Source organism: Salarias fasciatus, chromosome 16 (genome assembly GCF_902148845.1).
Source record: "Salarias fasciatus chromosome 16, fSalaFa1.1, whole genome shotgun sequence".
Lineage (NCBI taxonomy): Eukaryota > Metazoa > Chordata > Actinopteri > Blenniiformes > Blenniidae > Salarias > Salarias fasciatus.
In genome coordinates this window covers 5388747-5410565 of record NC_043760.1, presented here as the reverse complement: position 1 = coordinate 5410565, position 21819 = coordinate 5388747, and positions in this window count along the sequence as shown.

Below are 21819 nucleotides of genomic sequence, written 5' to 3'. Positions count from 1 at the left end.
CACCAGACAGACTCCTTCCTCACCTCTTTAAATGTTAGGCCTTCCTCTCTTTCTTCCCTGTTCTCTTCTCCATTTTCAACACTCTGTGAGATGCTGCCATTAACATCCGTCGTTTAAATACATATCTGTAAAAAAAAAAAAGAAAATAAAAAACTCAATATTTTTTGTCTCTCATTTCCAGGCGAAACCTAAATATTATCTAGATTGATAACACATAAAATGAATAGCCCAAGGCTTTATTTCCTGTTATCTGTGCCTTTATTGTAGCAGCAGGCATTTAGTGTTGTTTGGTACACCAGATTTTCTCAGTTAGCTTCATGTCATGAAGACGATGTTTTAAGTTCAAACCAAATCAGTTTCTCTGCATGAGGATAAACAAGAAAATCAAGGATATCTGTAGATATCTGCACCGTGTCAGCCTCTGTGGCTGCTGTCAGAAACCTGCTCAGGATGGTATTAATAGATAAAAATGACAGCGATCTCGGAAAATCTCCATGCACCTGTCAGAAAATGAACTCATTTACCAAGCAAAGGCGTTGGCTGTGGTGAGGTGTTAAAAGTGTGGAAAAAAAGTGTGAGAAGCAGAACATCTAATAGACAATATAACAAGAATTCAATCATCAGGAATACAGGATCCCCTCAGATGGGGGTGGGGTTTGGGGTGCAGACCGCCGGCCCACTGGGTCTCTGGTCCTCCTGGGATGAGACGTGGTGAATGAGGCCGGCTCCACTTGGAATTCACTTTATGGGCAGTTTGACTATAGATGATAATTATTGATTATCAAAGACAGTTAACAGGAGATGATGGTTGATGTAACGTGTCTGGATTTGGTTCAGAGTGTGTCTAATTTCATAGATATTGTTATTTGGGGTAAGATTTCTGCAGGATTCTGAGTTGATGTTAGTAAAGCGTAGATTAGCATCCAGCCCTGTGTTGGGTTGAGGCAGAGCTAACGTTTATTTCCAGACGAGTTTGCTAACATCATCCTAACATCATCACCAGTAAAACAGAACTACAAGAAATTTGATCAACCCATCAAACACTTTGCAGAGCTGGTTCAGTTGTCTACTACCCAGGTAGTTCCTACGGTCCTCAGTGTCTTTGACAGATGAGTCGGTCAGTGTCCAGGACGGAGCTGGGCTTCCATTGGTGCAGCAGCCTCACTTCGCTCCTCACCTGATTCTTTTGCCCTCCTGAGGATGAACGTAACTCAGAGGAGGATCGCTCCATGGCGCTGTTGTTTGTTACTACATGAATAGTCTCACAGACATTGAAGAAGTCAGCTCAAAAACTGGAGAAGAATCTGGAATCTGACTCAACTGGAAGTGGTTTATCCTGCCTGAAGCAACAGCTTGTTCAGCTGAAACCGGCTCCGAATGATCCTCAACTGTAGAAAACAAGAACAACCCCAGTTTCTCTTCAGCACTACAGGAAGTCCCAGCTCTGCTAACTTCATATCCCTTTAACTTTGAGAAGTAATAACCTTGGAAACTACTTTCGGGTCAGAATTGTTCCCCCCACCTGAACCAAGGTACGAGTCCCTCCCCTCCATCAGTCTGTGTCCCGTCACCCCGACCAAACATATGTCCTTGTTTGCTGGTATAAGTGCAGTTTTCCTGTGTGAGGGAAGTTTCCCACACACTGACTGTGATGATGAATGTGTTGGGTCTTCATATGAACAGTGTGTAACAATTATAAAGGAATGTGTTACTTGTGTAATATAAAGCACGTTATTTCAGCGGCACCGGAGCCGTAAAGTCATAAAGCAATCTGGAGGCTGAGATATTAGATTAGGAGCGTGACTGGAGGACGGGCAGTGAAGGCACCATGAAATTAGATTTCAGCAGGCCAGCTGCACAGAAATGGGACCAGCTTCAGCCCGGGACTTCGCCCTCCTCCTCCCCCCGTATTGTTACTGGGAGACTTTGTGCTCTGCGGGCTGTTAGTGCTGAACAGAGCGCTGCGGCTGCTCGTCTGAAGCAGGTGTGATGAACAGCGCTGGAGAGCGGCTCTGGGTTTTTCAGATCCGTCACAGAGAGCGGCTGTGGCATTTAGCAGCTCTGGAGATATTGATGGCGTCGCCTTTGAAGGAGCGAAACAAAAATGTCACAGAGAGAACGTAATCCCTCACATCCAGCTGCAGCAGGTATTCCAGAAACATCCAAATGTGATCCAGCGTGCGCTTTATTAGCGTGACGAATGAATTGAGCCTCCTGACTGTCGACATTCAACGTCCTCCTGGATTCCTCGGCAGTAGCGTCAGTCCCCCACCGCTCATCACTGAGCTCCTCTCAGCGCTGTTATTTCATGCCCAATAAAATGCATGACCCACTCACACAGTAATGAATATATACAGTATATGCATTCGATTTCACTGATGAATAGATGTTCAACACATACTAAGTGAATTCAAGAGGAACAATGTCAGCGCTGAAAGGTTCCTCTGCACCGAATTGGAATAACTCAGACCGTAAATTAGCTCTGGGACCAACAGAAATCCCGGATCGCTCATCTCCAGAACAGCAGCAGCTTTTATCTGATCGTTCATCGGCTCCATTGGCTTCATGTTTAACTTGCATGTGTCCGGGTTGACGTGAGGTGAAAGGTCATCAATCCATCACAGGATCAACGTAAAGAGTCCGAACTGCAATGGGCAACCGGGAGAAACCAAATAGCCGAGCTCTAACATGATATGTTTGTTTACTGTGGAAGACAGTTCCAGCTGGAGGTCAGTGATGTACGCCCAGGGAGAACATGTAAACTCCACACAGAAGACTGCACCTCTGGATGTGGACGTTCTTAAGTTAAGTTTATTCAATGGAAAAAAAAAAAAAAAAAAAAAATATATATATATATATATATATATATATATATATATATATATATATATATATATATATATATATATATATAACGATCAAAATATAAAATGTTTTTTTTCCCAAAAAAATCAAAATGTTTTTTTAAATATTTATTGAAAATAAACCCATCTGCAGCTTACACTGTTTTATCTGAGCTGTTTACTGAGCTGAAAAACATTCAAATATTAATCTGAGATCATCAAGATAGCCGGTGGAGTAGATATTAGATCGTTTGTCTCTTTAGTGTTTTTCTGTTAACTTGAATTGAGTGACGGGATGACGTCCAGTTTCTGTTTCAGGTGAGATGGAAGATTCCAGATTTTCAGCTCATGTCTAATACTGATTGTTTCTCCAAAAGAAAATATGAATGCAGCACTTTGAGAAGTGCAGCACAATACAGCTTTGATGATGATTAATCCCTTTGTTCTCCGAGGAGGACCAATCAGAGCACGGATGTATCGACTGAATTCAAATTCAGATTCTGCCTCGCTGTCATCAGCGCCATGCATCAGTGGAGAACAGAACAGTTCCTGGTCTCAGTGTAAACAAAGAATTAGTGCACTGAAGTATGAAAGATATGAGATAGAGTATTATAGTTATACGGATAAAAATAGTGTGGTCTAAAGATTTAATGCAGGAAAACAGGAATAAGATGGGACCGATTCCAGCATGCGGTCCGATAAGGTGTCAGTCATGTTAAGCTCAGGGAGGATAGACAGCAGAGATTCCTGACAGCTGTGGAGCAGAGTCTGGTCTTCAGGGCCGTGGTCTTCATCCAGCTGTTCGTGCAGACGGCCTGCTTCATGTCTCCTGAGAGCAGATTTCACCTCCCACCACAGCGCCGCCTCCTCTGTGTCTCTGAATCACAGCGATGCAGGGAAATCAGTTTCCTCTCCACACACACTTATCCCGGAGTTCAGCTACGCCCTCATCACTTCCCCGAGGAAGTACAGACACTGGGGAGCTTTTCAAATCATGCTTGAGGTGTTTGAGGACCAAACTGCAGTGTTATTTAGATGTCCATCTTGATGGGATGCTCGCAGCATGATGGCAGTGTGCACAGCTCACCATTCCACGCTCTGTTTTCACTGTGTCTACATGTGGCAGTGTGGTTTTTGTTTGGAAACTCTTCTTTCTGAGGGGTGAAGTCTACTTATACAGTAGTCGTCAGGATCTACTGAGCTTGGGATCATGCTGTGTAATGATCAATACATCAGATTACCACCTCTCCCATGACGTTCCAGAGGAGCTCCCATGTTCCCACGACCTACTATCATGGCTCAAGAGACAATCATTCAAGTCGCCACCTCCAAGCATCTTCTCCTCCAACGCCAGGTCCACTATCGACAAAAGTGATCGGCACAATGCAACAGTCATGAAACCACTTGTTATTGGCGATCTGTAGCCTTAGTTAATCAAAGACTTGACTGCACCCATCCATACCAGAGGCAGCGATCAAGCTAGCAGACTGCACAATAACAAGACTCAGGAAAGAGCAGAGTGTGCATCTGCATCAATGACCACTCCTGTAAAAATGCAACGACTGTTTTCCGCACTTGGAATATTTAACAGCTAGATGTAGACCGGTCTACCTACCGGCAAGATCGCCGTCATCATGGTGACCATCAGACAAGTGGGGCTAGGTCACACATGTGAAAGTCTGCAATAAGTCTCAAGTCTTAACCTTCAAGTCTCAAATAAGTTCCAAGTCATTTTTTCAAGTTATAAGATGTGTCAAGTCCATGTCCAGTCACCTTATTTTGTCCGCACAGTCTGTTCTTACTAAGCTAGGAACCGACTCATAACTTCATTGGCCAGTTTATTTTCATACCACATGTTTTAGTGAATATCAGTACACACAATTCAATAAATAGACAGAAATAACTTTTTTTAAGTTCATTTTTGTCTTTCAGTGTAAAACAAAACAACCTCTGTTTCATATTAACAGTGTAGGTCTTCATTTCAAACATTTGAGTTGCCTTAGTATTCACTGGAAAAAGGTAAACAAATTTAAAACAAGAAAAAAATAAACTCAAAGAGCATCTCAAATATCTGCAAGTGCTTCATGAAACACCAATGCTCCAGACAGTTTGAACATGTATTCATAGAAACACCAACAAATAGAAAATTCCCTCAAAGCATCGAACTTCGCATCTGCACGTTTTTGCCGTGTTGCACTAGCAAAACCTAAGATTCAAAAGGTTCGTGTCTTCAAGCCGAGCAGGATGTGGCCTCATGATGATTCCACCACGACTGAAGAACCTCTGGAATGGGTCAGTTCATGCCGCTGCTGAAAGAGCCCTCATTACAACTGGAAAAAGTGCAGGAAGGATTTTCCTATTTGTATCTCAAAAGGACAGACAGGTCTGCCCAAAACAAAGGGTGAAATAGGTATTTAATTGTGTCTCCGGACTGCTGGAGGTGTCCTGCTGTACTCTGAGAATAACCCGGAGCTCTGTTCCTGCCGCTCTTCCACCTTCTGTTCTTCATTGAGCCAGGTGACTGATGAAGGAGTTCTGTGATGTCCTACAGCCATAAGGCGATAAATAAATACATTCACTGACCCTTTCACCACATCAGTAATATCATCGGTAACAAGGGCGTTACCGATTGTGACCATCAGCTCAGTTTATCATCTTCTAACCCTGAGTCAGATCAGTGACCTTGGAAAACGGCTGTAGGACAGCACAGGGCTCCTTCATCAGATTCCAGTCCCTCACTGAGAAGAGCAGCTCGCGGCCTGAACCACACCGCAGTCCCTGAAGACTGACTGACAGCGCTGCCTTGACCTGGCGGAGAGCTGAATTCCACTGTGTTCACAGCAGCAGGGATTCCTCGAACTTATCTTCAAATGCACCTTTGAAGGCGCTGGACGTATTCGGCAGACGACTCAATCTGGAGCATTTTGCAAAGGCGCCATTCATGATCCTTCCATCCTTGAGACCGTCACCAGCACTTTACTGCAGAGCATTTCAAAGCTTTTCTGACATCCAGAGCTCCACTGATGAGCCACAGTCTCCCAATGATCTCTCGATAAATCTTCCCATATTTTTGCTTTATTCAGATTGTCACCAGCACCTAAATCACCAACTTCCTCTTTTGGAAAACACACTGTACATGATTGCTTCATTGTTTTTGTCATATGTCATATCCGTCACATGTGGAATCAAAGACTTTTGATATCTGTTCTCCTGTGTAAGTTCCTGTGAATCTGTTGCAGACCAATAACAATGACTTTAGCTATACTCCTTCAGATGTTGACAACGCATGGCCAGGAGCTCCCAGAAAGCCTGTCGGACCAGATGTCCAATGTAACAACACACCAGTAGGAAGCAGCTGTAGTTTCTCTGGCATTTCTCAACAGATTCTAACTTGGAGGTTATTGTCTGACGACAGACAGGCTTACAGCAAGCCACAGGTAGGAAGTGTTGGAAGCAAAAGGTGAGGGAAAACTGAGGGCAGTGAACACCAGGAAGGCTGGTGGAGAGACCAAGAGTGTCCTCAGAGAGTGTTCAGAGCAGCTCGCCAGGGTCTTCGCCAAGATCTTCAGCAGGTCACTGTCCCAGTCCTCCATCCCACCATGCCTGAAGTCCAGCATGATCATCCCGCTGCCGAAAAAAAGCAACCATCAGTAGCTTCAACCACCTCCTGACGTCTGTTATAATGAAGTGTTTGGAGAAACTGGTCTGACGCTATATCATGTTCTACCTTCCATGTCCTGTTCGATCCGCTTCAGTCTGCTTCCAGAGATATCAGATCAACAGACGACGCCGTTGCCTGATGCTCCATGCTGCTGTCTCCCACCCGGAACAGCAGGGGTGCTATGCTAATCTGCTCTGCCTTCAATATCCTACCTCTGAACAGACTCGCAGTGAAATTCCTTCACATCGGACTTCCCTCCACCGCCTGCTGGTGGATCAGAGACTTCCCCTCTAATCATGAGCAGAGAGTTAGAGTGGGTCCCCGCCTCTCCACGCCCCTGAGCCTTAACACGGCTCTGCACCAGGATGAGAGCCAGTAACGCCAGCGTGGCAGGGCTCATCTCCAACCGTGATGAAACGGCATACAGGGAAGAGATCCAGGGGCTAATGGGGTGTGAGACCTGCAACCTGGGCCTCAACGCCTCTCGGTCCAACAAACTGATTGTTGAATTCAGGTAAATCAGATCTGACCTGCAACCTTTCTTCATCAAAGGGAGGGATGTGGAGACAGTGGGCAGCTTCAAGTTCCTGGGTGTGCACATTGATGCAGACCTCCAGCGGAGCTCTAACACCAGGGAGGGATCTCCACCTTCTGAGAATCAGAAAGACTGTCTTCCACCGCTGTTCCATTGAGAATGTTTTATTATATTGCATCTCTGTGTGGTTCTCGATCTGCCCTGTGGCATAGGAAGCCACAGCAGAGGGTCATTAACACCACTGGAAGACCTCTTCAATGCCCACTGTAGTATATGGAGAAACCGCATACACCAAAGACACACCCAGAACCCACCCAGGAATCCGGATGTTCAGACTAAATAAGCAAATCAACCAAGCACATCAATCAGTTCAACACATTCACTCCGTAACATGTCAAGTGAAAAGAAACAATTCACTCCTATGTATGACTGGCAGGAGTGAACAGAGGGAGATGAGCTGAGAATGTGAGTAGTTTTATGTGCATTTTCATAGATCATAGACGTCACAGTTGGTTCCTATTTTCATCCTTTCCACAAGTGGCATTACAGTTTATTATGTGAGCTTCAAGCTTTGTTGCAAAAGCGACTACGTGGCCCTGCTGTGATCCCCACTGTGGCTTTTTTCTTTCTGTGCCTGTGAAAACAGTGAAAGTAACCATGGTAATGGAATCTAGACTCAGTCCATCTAATAGCGCCAAGCTGTGTCCCACTAATTCCCTGTGTGAAATCCACAAACTGTACAGCCCTCATCTTCACGCCTTGAAAGGCACCATGTGGGATTATTCACACCGGTGTCCTTTTATTCAATTTCTTATTTTAGTTCAGTTCACACGGCTGTACGGCACACATGAACACTGCTTCATGGTCCTGTTTTAAAGTTGTTTTTCTCTGTTTAAATATTGGTTAGCCAACAGACGTGCTCTGCAGTAACAGAAAAGCCTCCTGTGAGTTAGAAGAGGCCACTTTTAGAGAGACGTAGTTCAGTATAAGGATTGGAAATCAATGAGTTTGGTCTGTTTGTAGCATGTAACCTTCCAATACAATACAGCATGTTCCTAGCTTTTATAGATATTTATCAAGGACAAGTCAGGGCTTTGCTCCTGGGAGCTTAACTTTAAGTTCGACCTGAGATTCTGCACACAAGGACAAATGTTGTCCTCCAAGGGTTGGAATGGGTCTTTGCTATTGAGAGATGAACTTTCTGCAGATGACAGCAACACATCTCAAAACATTTCATCGAGACCAGTGTGCAGCAGAAATACCCCTTAACTCCAGTCTGTGAATGTCTGCCGAGCGGAGAGACCAGGAGTGAAGTTTTTGGAGAGAAATGCCTTCTCCACTCATGTCTGATGCAGGCTTTTAGCTGCTGATCCGGCGCTGGCTTTTCTTGCTGGATTACTTGTTTCATGATGCCAAATGACTGACACACACACACTCACTCACACACAGCTGTGCTCTGAAAGCACACTGCTGCGGTGGATGCAGTGTGTGCTTTGGCTTTGTCTTGCTCTTGTATGAAAGGCCTCCCATGAACGGCAGTTTGTTTACATGAGAGCAAACGCTGCTGCTGAACCTCAAGGTGCTTTCAAACACTGATGCACTCGTCTGCAGCAGACCAGCAAACCATTAGCGGTGCACAGTTCTGATCTGTCCACTGATAACTCGCTGGATTACTCTCTTTAGTGAGCTGAAAACAGAGTTGATTCATCTGACCACAAGGCATACGTTGGCTGTGTGTCTGGAATAGGTTTGTCACTTCTTCCTTTTTATTTTTATTTATTTTTTCATGGCACTGCCTCGTTCTGACAGTAAAGTCTCCAACTATCCACTCAGTCAATATGCAGCATTGCCTGTTTGGCCACACATCACAAACGTCAGTTTTCTCCCCATATTTCCAATGTTTTGATGATATTAGACACTTTTGATGCTGCAATCTTCAAAGCCTTTAAGTTTATGTTGAGGGACACCTACCCACAATTTTTGCTTTAGTTTTCTTTGCAAATTTGCTGAATTTCCATCTGTACATTTAAGAGTCCGATGCTCCTTTACTGAGAAACCATTTTACTGTTCTGTTAACAATTAATGTAAAAAGAATTGAGATGTATTTCTGGCATCAAATTCAAAATGAGCGAAACATGCCGCATAAAATGAACTGTCTTTTACAAAAATTGATGTGTTCTTTTTTATTCAGAACTTCCTGCTGTTTATCTCGTTGTTTATTCAGTTGGCTGGTTGGTTAGTTGGCGTTAGCAGTCCACCTCTTTGAGAATTGTGGTTGTTTGATCAAAACAGGGATGGATGACCTGTATTGGTTGTTTTGCGGTTTGCCGTCAGGGCCGATTGGCGGTGTGTGACTCCTCCTGCAGTGAGAGCGCTCTGCGACGTTTGTCTGGACCAGATGTTTGCGTCGATGCCTCCTACGCTGTTGAGCCTCTTACGGTGCTGGCAGTTCTGGCAACGGCAAGAAGGCAGAAGTCAATTTATCACATGAAGACAGAGTTCTGCAGAAAGAGCAGAAAAACACCCTCAATGCAGAATGCAGCCCAATCCTGTTCGCTGAATTGTATTTTACACCTGTTTTTCTAAGGTTTACAGATTTCATAAACCCTGTGCAGCAGCAGCAGTGGAGGAGGATGGAGTCCAGTTGTGTCCAAATCAACTTCTGTCTCATGTTAATCCTCAGTTTCACCCTTAAAAAAACAAAATAAATCTTTAACAGTATTGTAGCGGTGTACATAAGTGAAATTAATTTCAGTTGGAAAAAGAGAAATCAAAATATAATCTCTCCAATAGTTTTCCCATCATCCTCGCTGTCTGTAGCTCTTATAAGAAGCAACTCAGATCAATAAAAACCGACTCCCCTGAACCCTGGTTCAACCTGATTTACACATGAGGTGTTTAAACTGTGGTTTTACTTTGTTCATTTCAAATAATCAATACCTGAAAGAAGAAAAAAATCGTATGGCAGCGACTCTACAGTACTGAATGTATTCAGAGAGATGTCCTGTTTCTCAATCTTCAGTGAAGTTTCTATTGATTTTGTTGAAGGTCTACAAGGTGTAGAAGGTCCACAGGGTCTGGGGGGTCTCAGTGGTCTAAGTTCATCTCTGGTCCTGGAGGCCCTTCTCCTGCATGTTTTAAATGCTTCCCTGCTCAAGCATACCTGCATGTAATGTTGCTGTCATCCTCAAGCTTATAAAAACAAATAACTGGAAGAGATGTACGCAGCCCGCAGGGACTCCTGGTCTAGAGGGTCCACACGGTCTCCAGGGTATAGAGGGTGTAGAGCAGCGGTTTTCATCCTGCTTTCCCTGGAGCCTCCTCGACTTGTCTAAGAAAAGCCAGGTGTGCTGAAACATGGAGGACGCCGACCCCTGAGGTCGAGAGCTGCCTAACACTGGCCTCAAGGGCCTTGGGGGTCTGGAGGTTGGGTGTTGGAGGGGGTAGAGCTGCGGAATCAGCTGGCAGTTGTCTCATCTCCAACTCCTCAAAATACTCACACATTACTCCGGTCCTTCAAGCTCTCCACTGGCTTCCGGTGCGGTTCCGAGTCCAGTACAAGATTCTGGTGTTTGTGTTTATGGCTACTAATGGGTATGCCCCCCCTTACATCTCAGAGCTGTTGCAAATTTATCAACCTGCCAGGACTCTACGCTCGTCAAGCCACACCTCCTTGGTTGTCCCCAGGGCGAGATATAGAAAGTTTGGTGACCGCTCTTTTGCTGTTCTTGGCCCGAAGCTCTGGAACTCTCTTCCTCTGGATTTAAAGTCTATCACTGCACTTAATGTTTTTAAATGTCATCTGAAAACGCACCTTTTTCATTTAGCGTTTGATGTCTAGCCCCTTTTAGTACTTTGTGTCTTAAAGTGTTTTTACTTATTTATTTTGTTTTACTCTGTTAAGCGCCTTGTGCTCCGTTTGGCAGTTGGAAGGCGCTTTAGAAATAAAATTTGATTGATTGATTGATTGAGTTGTTTGTTGAATTTATGGGTAAGAACAAAGCTGTGTTCAAAATGTGCAAGAAAGAATTTACACATTACTGAACAAGCTTCAGTCATAGCTGAGACTAGTTTATGAGCTTCGGAGCTGCTTCATAGCCTCTATCAATAACCATCCAAAAACCACTGAACATCAACAACTGGACACCAGTGCTTTGCAAATTAGTAATCATGGAATGCCAATAATAACTTGAAGCATTCCTTTACGAAATAAAAATGCCATGTTGCACAAAAAATGAAACTGATAACTTCTAAACAACATATTTTTAAAGCACAAAGTCATTGGCTGATGCAGCAGTGCAGCCTTGTGGCAGAAACACCCCAGCTGAGCAAAACACCAGAATGAAGAGTGAAGACAATGATTGAGTTATTTATTACTTCACAATGGGAACATTTTAACTGATAAAGCAAGTTAAGAACAATCTCAACAATAAATAAGCAAATAAAAACAGTAATGGCAACATTAACAATAAAGATGTAAAATTAGCTATTCTCACCAAGTGAAAAGTACAGCTGTGTGTGTGTGTGTGTGTGTGTGTGTGTGTGTGTGTGTGTGTGTGTGTGTGTGTGTGTGTGTGTGTGTGTGTGTGTGTTAAAGCTTTCAGTGACCCTCTTGTTGAAGTCAGGAATGTTTCTGACCAGTCTTTCGCTCCACGGAGAGCATGACCGCAGCATTCAGACCGTCCTGTAACGTGACGATTCTCAGGAAAATCTCACATTTCTCACCTTTATATGTCACTACGTCAAACAGTTTGTTAATTTCGACAAAAAAAAAAAAAGAAGTGATTGAGAAAAATTCAACTTGGAACTGGAACTTCAAGGTTTGATCTTGAATTTTAAAAAACTGAAAATTGCTTTATTCAAAATAAAAATGAGTGTATAAAAGATTTTTTTTTTTCCAACTTAAATATAGTTTTGATTCAGCTCCGGAATTTGTTTGATAAAATGATTTATTTCTTCAAACGTCTGGCCCTGTTCTGACACGGGGGACATGGCATCAACTTCAGATCAAAGCTGGAACTCTCAATTTCAAATGATAAATGTATCTTCTTTTTTTATTTTTTTTAAATTAAAAAACCTTTTGGCTTTAATTTAGCATCAGAAAATGGAATGCTAAGTTGCTAAGCAGATAAATCCCTCTTGCCACCCGGACACCAGGCCTCAGGTTGTGTCTGCAGGTGAAAACAGAGCATTTTGCTTCACAGCTTTTTTTAAAGTGTTACAGTGTTATAATAATGTTAATTGTTGTACGTCTTTAGTTGGAGGTTAATAGTTGGATTTAGAGATTTACACCACAGGAATGACTGGAACTCTGCACCTTTTCTACAGAAAAGTACAAACTGCAACTCTGTCGCTGCCTAGTTTTTTTTCCTCATTATGACTCTACAACTTGTCCTCACTGTAATTTTACTTTTCTTCCAAAAACTGAATGAGTGAACTGAAAGTGGAGTTCCATGCCTGCCTGGACCACTGAGCAGTTAAAATCAATTACACGGGGCTGTTTGCTCGTCCTGTGTGTTTTACTGCTGCGTGGCCTCGACCTTGTTCAGTCACCTGCTGCGGCGCTTCCGGTGGAAACATGATGCAGCACTAATCACTGAAATGTAAATTTCCCTCCAATGCAGGAGGATGACGGTCAGCAGGAGGGAGAGGATTCACTTCAGGACGAACGGGCTGTGCCGATTCCTCACCGTAACGTCCGTACACACACCGAGGAACTGACAAACACTCTGCTGAAAGCACACTGCGGTGTGTGGTGTTGGATTGATTCACACTGAGAAAGCTGCTGGACTCTGTCCATCAGGACGAGGCTATTTTAAAAAACTGTGAACTCAGCCGAAACGCGTTTGATTTTTACATGCTGTCAAAAAAAAAAAGCGGTTCAATGTGAGTCACAGACTTCAGAGAGTGTTTCTCTCTGGGTTACTGGAGCTCTGGTTGTTGTGCATTTTTCAGTACGAGGCCTGCTTCTTAAGGTCGGCGGTGCAGTCAATAACAGTCGCAGCGAGAAGGTTGTGGGTTCAAGTCCAAGTCTCTGTAGTCCGTCTGCTCATGTTGAAGAAGACCAGACTCCAGAGGAGTCCAGTAAAACCACCCGTTCCTTTCAGTTTGAGAATCTCTCCCAAAACAGCTACATGCTGTAAATCCAGACAGTGTGGGCTAAATGAAGTTGTTTTAAATTTCAGGTGATAAAACGGTTCTCTGGTGGAGTTCCAAAATGTTTCTAACATTCTGCAGCCTGTTGGTGTTTGTCTTGTTTTTATTTTTTTATTAGGAGTCTAGAAAGCAGCAGATCAGAGGAGAGTCAGCTCATGAATGCAGACAATGAGCCTCCTGTTTCTGCATCATGCGGCGTTAATGAAGATGTCAGAGCTTCAAGGAAACTTTCACCTCGTACAGATGCAAACGCCTTCAGGAGATCCGATGAATTCTGCTCAGAGATTCCTGTTGAGACGAAACGGCTCGGAGCAGACGGTGTGAAATCCAAATCCTCCTGCCAAACACTATGAAATTGGCTGAGGTTGTTTAATCTTTGTTTACAGCTGCTCGCCTCCCCGCCGTCTCATTCTGCTGCCAAATTTCTGATAACATGCTTTGATATTAGGCTGGAAGCAAATTATGGCTGATACAATAAACACAGCTCAATGCAATCTGTGTGATCAGGGTGAAAGTGAATGGGAATCAATATCTGAAGCAGGCAGGAGTTTTCACTGCATTGAGCGTTTCTAAAGACATAATATCAATAATTAGCACAATTCCTTGATTTGACAGCCGCTGCTTTTATGAAGAGCGGCTGAAAGCAGTGCTGAACTGCAGCTTCCTGACGAGAGTTTCGACCTTGTCTTCGCACGTTTTATTTCTGAGTTCCTGCAGTTTCTCAAAACATGTCCAACATAACAAGTCAAAGATTTCATCCAGACTGACAGACAAGGAAAAGCACACGAATCACTTGTGGTGCTAATTTTAGCTGTCATCCCATCATTTAGCTCTCACTGAGCAGTGGTAGTCTGATGTAATGGTCATTTCACAGGAGACCCTGATGAGCCTGAGTACATTTTCTCCAACAAAAAGTTGAATTTAAAAGAGAGAAAAAAAAACCTGCACAGCCTCGAGTTCACACACAGGGAGTGGGAGTGGAGGGTGGTGAGCTGCTGCTGTGACGGACTTGATTTCAAACTCTGCACAAGAGATAAAACCACTTGGAGATCTTGTGGATCACTGTTTGTGGACTGCTGAGACTCATCAGAGTCCAACATTGGAGACAAAAGACTGAAGTTCTTCTTGGGAAAAAAGATCCAGTGCCTTTAACAATGCATCAACTTGATCTTCACGTTCTGCTTTTGGAGCAAAGATCGGTTAATGAAAACTATAAAAGCTTAATAAGTACAAATCCTGACCACATTCCAAGTGGGCGGTTAGTGACTAACCCGAAAGCCATTTCCTCAGGGGGCAATCAGGTCCACCAGCTTCAGGCCGTTGCCCCCGGACCCGGACCTGCACCCGGAGCCAGAGCCTCCACTGCTGCTCATCCTCTGGCTAACCCCGCTCATGCTCATGGCGCTCCTGCTGTCGTCTCCAGACCGCCTCTCCGCCCGGAGCTCACGGTTGCCTCGGTCCTCGGTACGAACTGTGATATTCTACAATTCTACGGTTTTATTTAGCAGACGCTTTTGTCCAGAGGGATGGACAACACACCACACAGTCACACACCAGTAGAGGCGGCTGCCATGCCATCTACTGGGGGCAGTTCAGGGTTCAGTGTCTTGCCCAAGGATACTTCGACAGGGAGACAGGAATCGAACTCACAATCTCCGGATTATGGGACGACCGCTCTCCCCACTGAACCACAGTCGCCCTAAGTGTTGATAAATTGGTAAATGCATAGATTTTGTGATTATTTTTTACTTACTTTGCAAAAAAATACCTTTAATTATAACTTAAATAAGTTAGGACAAAACTGTGCAGTGAGTTGATCCGTTCCCGTTGCTGTGTAGTCCAGTATCGTCACAGTAATGACTTACTTCCTGGTTTTCATCATCATAATTGCCTCTGACATTGTTACTGTGGCCTCCAAACATTCCAAGGATGTCCGACCGGCCCTGCGGTCAGCTGCTCCTTCACCACGATCACCGAGCATTCAGAGCGCGCTCGAGGACTGACAAAGGCAAAGTGCACAGCGGCACATGTTCCCAGAGCTGACCTGACCTCTAGTAAGTACTCTCGCTGCAGCTGGAGGCTTTTCACACTGTTACTAGCTTTTAAGTGTCTCTCCGAGGCGCCCTCGACGCCCAATCCAAGATGTGTGGTCTTGTTGAAAGTGATACCAAGTTTGATCACTGTTGTAATGGAGGCCAAGGTAACTCTATTCAGAGTGATTATAGGGTCAGACTATCAGGGACCCCGGACAACATAACAAAGAAGGCTCATGTGCAGAACACAAACACCAGCCAAGCAGCAGAGAAGAAAGAGATTTCAATCTGGCCAGAGGTTGATACGCTCGGAGGCAGTCGGTAAAAGCAGCCACATGATGGAGAGGGCGGGGAAGGTGTTGAGAGAACATACAAGCACAAGAAAATACAGGCATGTGTCAGTGAGACGGAACACAGCGTCACTGAACAGAACATTTTACAATATTATCTCTTTACCTCTTTAGAGTGTTTCATGATCCGTGACCTTCAACCAGCCATGTTCAGGCTGACAGACGCCCTGCAGGAGGCTCACACGCCACTTTGAGCAGCTTTGGTTTCATTCAGTCGCTCATTTTGATCTATTAGACAATAATTATGTCACACAATGACCCTTCAGTACACGCAAACCACAGCAGGTCCAGCATTGCGTTGTACTCTCAGTCTGCTTTCCGGCTGTTGTTCGGGTAGTAAAAGAGGTCATGGTTGGTTTGATTCCTCTCTCTTTCCTTTCCCCAGGCTGAATTACGCTCAGGCAAGACACCGAACCTCAACTTACACCCAATACTGAGTCAATACCTTCGACTGTCTGTGGTATTTGTTAATAGGTGAAAGGTGGAGGTGACTGATCGAGTGAAGGACGCTGAGTCACACAAAAGTCAATCAAAGCAAAGCAGGAAATGAAAAGAGACAAACTGAAAACAGAGCAGGAATCTCTGGGGACGTCATTGAACAACAGAAATTTCAAACAAGTCTGAGTTCAGTTCGGTGTTAAAAAGGCTGTTCCACCCTGATTTTTCACTGATGGAAGTGTTTTCTCCCATTTTATGAATAAAAATGGTCAAATTTCATCCGCACAGGAGCGGAGCTTCATACAGACGTCACTTCAGTACCTCCGGGTGATGCTGCTCACACCAGCGTCTAAAACACACTTCAATACCCATCGAGAAGACTGATCAACCTGTCAGCAACATTTTAAAAGTCATAGGTTTAGTTAGGTTTTGGAACTATATTCAAGCCATTAAAAACTTGTATTTTGTCTTTTCGTAACTGAAAAAAGAAAAAAGTTAAACAGGCGATTCCCTGATGTTCTGATTTTTTTGTTATTATTCCAGACTCCATTTCAGTTTAGTGTAACACCCTCTAAAAACCCCTTCCCAGCTCATTCAGTTTGAGACGTTCACTTTCTGTAGAGCTCCAGTCTTTTTCTCCTTCAGCTCTTTCTGGTCGACTGGCTCAATAACTTCCATCGTCTCTGCGCCGTCAGAGGAAACTTCACCGCCTGGTGTCCACATTTCATTCTGCTTTTGTTTGAGACGCCGTCAAGAAGCATCAAATGTGTTGGTGTGTACATTTTGCTTATTTTTTTTCCTTCTTTTCTGTACATTTCATGACACCTGAAAGCTGAAAGTCAGAAAAGCTAATGTACTAAACGCCGCTGTGTGTGCTGCCAGGTCTCCACAGCCTTTCAGCAGAAGTCCTGTCCTTGGTGTTGGAAGATATGTAATCACAATAAACGTACGATACACGGCAGATGAAATTCAAACCAGACAGGACTTGCAATTGGCCACTTACAGAAGGTCTAATAAAGGTCTAGCTCACATAAAGTCCAACAAAATGTATATAGATCATAACACCACTGAGCGAATGCTGGATAGGGGATGGTGGAAGTCTTTTGGGGAGTTTAACGGTGTGTCAGGCTGTGATTATTTTAGTTTCATCCTATTAATCAGCCTGCTGGTAAACAGTTGCTCTGTTACACTGTTGACAGAGTTGAGTGTGTGTAAACCAGGAATGCACCAATTAACCTTGTTGTGGGTGTGAATTTCACAGTGTTTAATTAAAGCTGCACTGTTTGGCTCTGGTTGTTATGGTGATTCTGTGATTCTGTGATCAACTGATCCTGGCTCAGTTTCACCTGGTGATTCCATGTGGTCTCATCCTCACAACCAATTAATCCTCAGCTTTATTGTTCTGGATTTGGACAGGACAAATCCAGGACAAAAACTCACTCACTCACCTTCACACCGAGGTACTATTTAGTCACCAGTTCACCTCTCATGCATGTTTGTGGACTGTGGAAGGAAACCAGTGAGCCTGGAGGAAACTCAGCCTCACATGGGAAGAACAAAGGGAGATCTTTTTTATTTTTTATTTTTTTGAGGCTGTTGAGTTCATGTTTGCATGATTGTGAACTGTAATCTGACTAACAACTGTAATCAGATTAAATAGTGAAAACACACATATGTCCAAAAAAAAAAAAAACCCATCAGAATCAAACACAGAAAGGTCTTCTTGGAGTTGTGAGAGCTAACCACTCAACCATTACTGCTTAAACAGTTAGAGTGTCAAGTGGAATGTTATTTATTACATGTTCCTAGGGGGACCCTACTGAGCGTGACACTCACTGAGACCAGGCCAGGCTGCTGATGTGTCTGGAGGAATAAAGATACAAATGACTGATTACAGTTCATTGTCCATTGTGTGAGTATAAGATAAAGAAAACAGAAACATTTTGAACATTTTGTAAATAATTGGTATGAAATCCCAACAGTAATGAAGAGAAATCTTTGGGATAGAAAGAAAAAAGAGGAACTTAACTTCTGTAACCTCTATTTCGGAAATCTGCCTGAGAACAGAGACTCTGTCACTAGTCTGTGAGAAAGGCTTAATGCAGTAAATGTTGATATTTTATCTAATGACGGCTTTGTGTCAGAGGGCGGCGGATGTGGCCTGTACAGTCACAGGAGCAGTGGAGGATGAATCACATCAGGACCAAGTGGACAATGTGACTCTGCCTCCTGAATTCAAGAGAAGACCAGACTGTCCTGGAGGTTCCTCAACACACCAACAGGGCAAGGATCAACATGACATGAGGTCAAAGTTCAGGACTCTGCTGGAGATGAGCCAGTCAGGAATAAAGGAATTGAGGAGGGTCAGGAGGGAAACATTAGAGCTGGAGTGTTTGGGCGAAAACAGTCTGTCAATTTAGAAACAATGAGGAGACCAGTGTGAGCGTTCAGCACTCCAAAACAACTCAATTTCAATTAGAGAAACACAACTCTGCAACGCAGTAACTTCACGATGGAGGAGCATACAATTATTCCCCAAAAAATATGAAGAACTCAAACACATCGTCCAGGACTAAAGCAGCACTGTTGCTGCAGCAAAAGTCCGGAAGCAATGCTGGCAGAAAAGTACGGTGAAGTTGTGGTTCCTTCAATTCATGTTTCGGGAGCTCTGCACTTCAACCATGACCTTCAAAAAATGGGCCGGTCACTTTCTAAGACATGTAACTGGTCAGGAGGTGAAGCTTTCTTACGCTCGCTGATCTCTTGTTCAGAACATAACCTGCTCCAGAGCAGGTCAGCAGGTCAGCAGGTCAGCGGATCAGCGTAGGGTGCCTTGGTGATTCACCCCGGTAAGAAGTTATTGCACTGACCTTTTGATCGATCTATCTTTCTGTCTATCCACCTATCTATCTATCTACTGATCTGTCTGTCCGTTAGGTTTTTGTTTCTTCTTTGTCTCCTCAGACTCACCTGTGAGCTCTGCAGGTAGAAACACCAAAACCAGCAGCATGGTACCTTTAAACAGTTTAGGGCTCAGAGAAAACACTGCTCAAAGAAACACTGTTTGTTTTGGGTGTGAGTGCTTTGGAGGGATGTTTGTTACTGTGAGACTTCAGCCGTCACATCCAGCGACCGGCCCTTTGAGGTTCTTTTCACTGTTATTGTTAGGTTTGTTTTGATATTGGAAATCACTTATTTAAGTGAGTCTCTTTGTTCTGACGGACAGCCCAAAGAGGTTGTTCAGGTGGTCTGGAGCTCAGATGGTCTGAGGTTCAGGTGGTCTGGGTGATTTTAGTGGGTCTGTGTCTTCTGCTGTCTGCCGCTGAAAAAACTTTGCATGTTTGTCGTGTTTGTGTCCCTCGTCTCTTTATCCACCAGCTCTCTTCTGCTGCATGATGGACAAACTTGACTCAACCTTCATCTGACTTCTAAAGAAGTGTAGAATGGTCATAAACGTCCCCACTTCGATCAGAGACACCAGCTCCTCTCCTGCTGTACCTGCCCGGCGGAGGCGCCTCTGTCGCTGAGGGAAACGCTCTGAAGCTACTGAAGCTGAAGACTTCCCTGACATGTTTCTCTACTTCCTCCTGGATTAACCGTGAAGCTGCGCCTCACTTTGACTTTCCAACGTCTTCAGAGGCGTTGCTGAGTTTGGTGAGTCCAGCACTTTCACTGATTGTTGTTATTTTAACCCCCCGTGGACGTCGGGTCGTGGAGGAGTCGCCACTGTGCTTCAGAAACACTTCAGATACAGACAGTTGTGTGTGTTCATCAGTGCTGAGCTGAGTGTGTTTGAGCTGGTTTGCTCTCACAGTGAGTCTATCGACCTCCCAAATACAACAGAGACTCCTGTAAAATTACTTCTCTGAGTTTCTGACTGAAGTCATGCCTGAATATGACCGTGTTCTTATCATGGGGGATTTTCACATTCATTTCTGCTGCTGAGATGTCGAAATGCCAAGGGAGGTTTTAAATCTCATTGACTCTTTTAATCTTGTACAGTCTGTGTCTGGGCCCACACATGAACCGGCACACACTCGATCTTGTTTTATCACTTTAACTTACAGATCTGTGATGCAGCCTTCTCGGATCATAAACCTGTCCTGTTGGAAGCGGCTCTTGCTGGTAACACAGCTCAACATCATACTGCTGCTCAGTTCTGTCATAACATAAATCCCTCCACGGCTAGTCAGCGCTCTGCAGCCTTCAGCCCAAACAGAGTGATTCCTGAGTCAGTAGGTAACAATGCTGATGGTCTGAGCTCCTGGTTCGACTCCGAACGCCAGTCTGTTTTAGACACTGAGGCTCTGTTGAAAAGTAGGAAGTCAAAAAAACAAAATAAATCTTGAGTCTTGGTTGAATGATGCCACTCGCAGGGCTGAACGCTGATGGAAAAAAGACAAACTACAGGTGTCTTTTCTAACACCGAGGAGCTGTCGGTGCTGTTATCAGACCACTGTGAGGGGAAAAAAAAAAAAGAAGGAAATATTTTGTAAAGATCATTCTCTCAAACTGTCACAGGCCTCACGTGTTGTTTCACACTATTGATTCCTTCCTTAATGCTCCACACACTCTACTCCTTTAACCCTTACAGGCTGTTTGGGAAAACTGGAGATGGACTGAACTCAGTCGTGCTAAAGGAGGCTGTTTGAAACGACTGAACCTCTGCAGTATGATCCGTGGAAGAAAAGTCTGAGTGACAAAAAAAACAAAAAAACATTTGCATTGCGTATTGGAGAGACGGCAGAGTGACCGATTCAAAAGCAAAATGCTGCCTCTGGCGGATGAAAAACTGAAGAGTAAGCTATTTTCCATAAATTACCGAAATACGAGACTGAGACGGGGAGAAGCGGACTGCTGGTGAACGTCTGGGTTTTCCAGCTGGTGACGCCACATGGCAGCGACGGCAGCAACACAGATTAGAAACCGGCAGAAGGAGAGGGACAACCAGACACAGTCAGGGTGGAGTGATCGCCACGAGGAGATCTTCAACACATTAACACACACATGCACACACTCCTCCTTCAGGAGCTCTTACACCTTTTCTCTATACACATAATCTGGGCCCGACAGCTGTACTGTGATTGGTCAGAATTTGAGGTGATTAATGAGGAACAGCATGATAATTAGTACAGTTTGAACTTTCAACTCTCTGTAAGACTCTACAGATCTTTTTACACATTCCCTTCATGAGGTACCTCCAGTCAATACCACTGTTTTCACCGGCAGCAGGTAATCCATCGTCAGTATAATTAAAGAAATAATTTGTCTTTAAATGAAACATTGATGTGTTTTTATTTGTGTTGAAATTAAAGAATAGTTCAGTTTAGATATTTCAATTACTTATTTATGTGGGGTTTTTCATTCATTTTTTCTTTCGTCCTTGTCATGTAAACAATAGATTTTTCTCCCTTTTGTCATTGACTGACGAGCTGATTGACTGACTGAAGAAAAGGGGACAGTTGTCCTTCCAGACCTGTTTAATGAGGAAGCTGAAGGAGACGAGACGTCCTGGTCTAAAGTAACTCCCAGGTTTCTCACAGTGCTGAAGAACTTTTTATTTTAAATTCAGAGCTCGCGGTGGTTTACTTTGTGAAACGGTGGGCAATGCTCACCGAGCCTAACGGGCTGTCAGAGAAACACTTCTGAACTTTTTTCTCTCAATCTCACCATGCAGCTCAGAGAGGGAAACTTTTATTAGTATTTTTTGTGGCTGTGGTGAAGAAAATAAACAGTCACTGCATGTGTGTGTGTGTGTGTGTGTGAGTGTGTGTGCATGTGCGCAGACACGCATGTGCTTGGA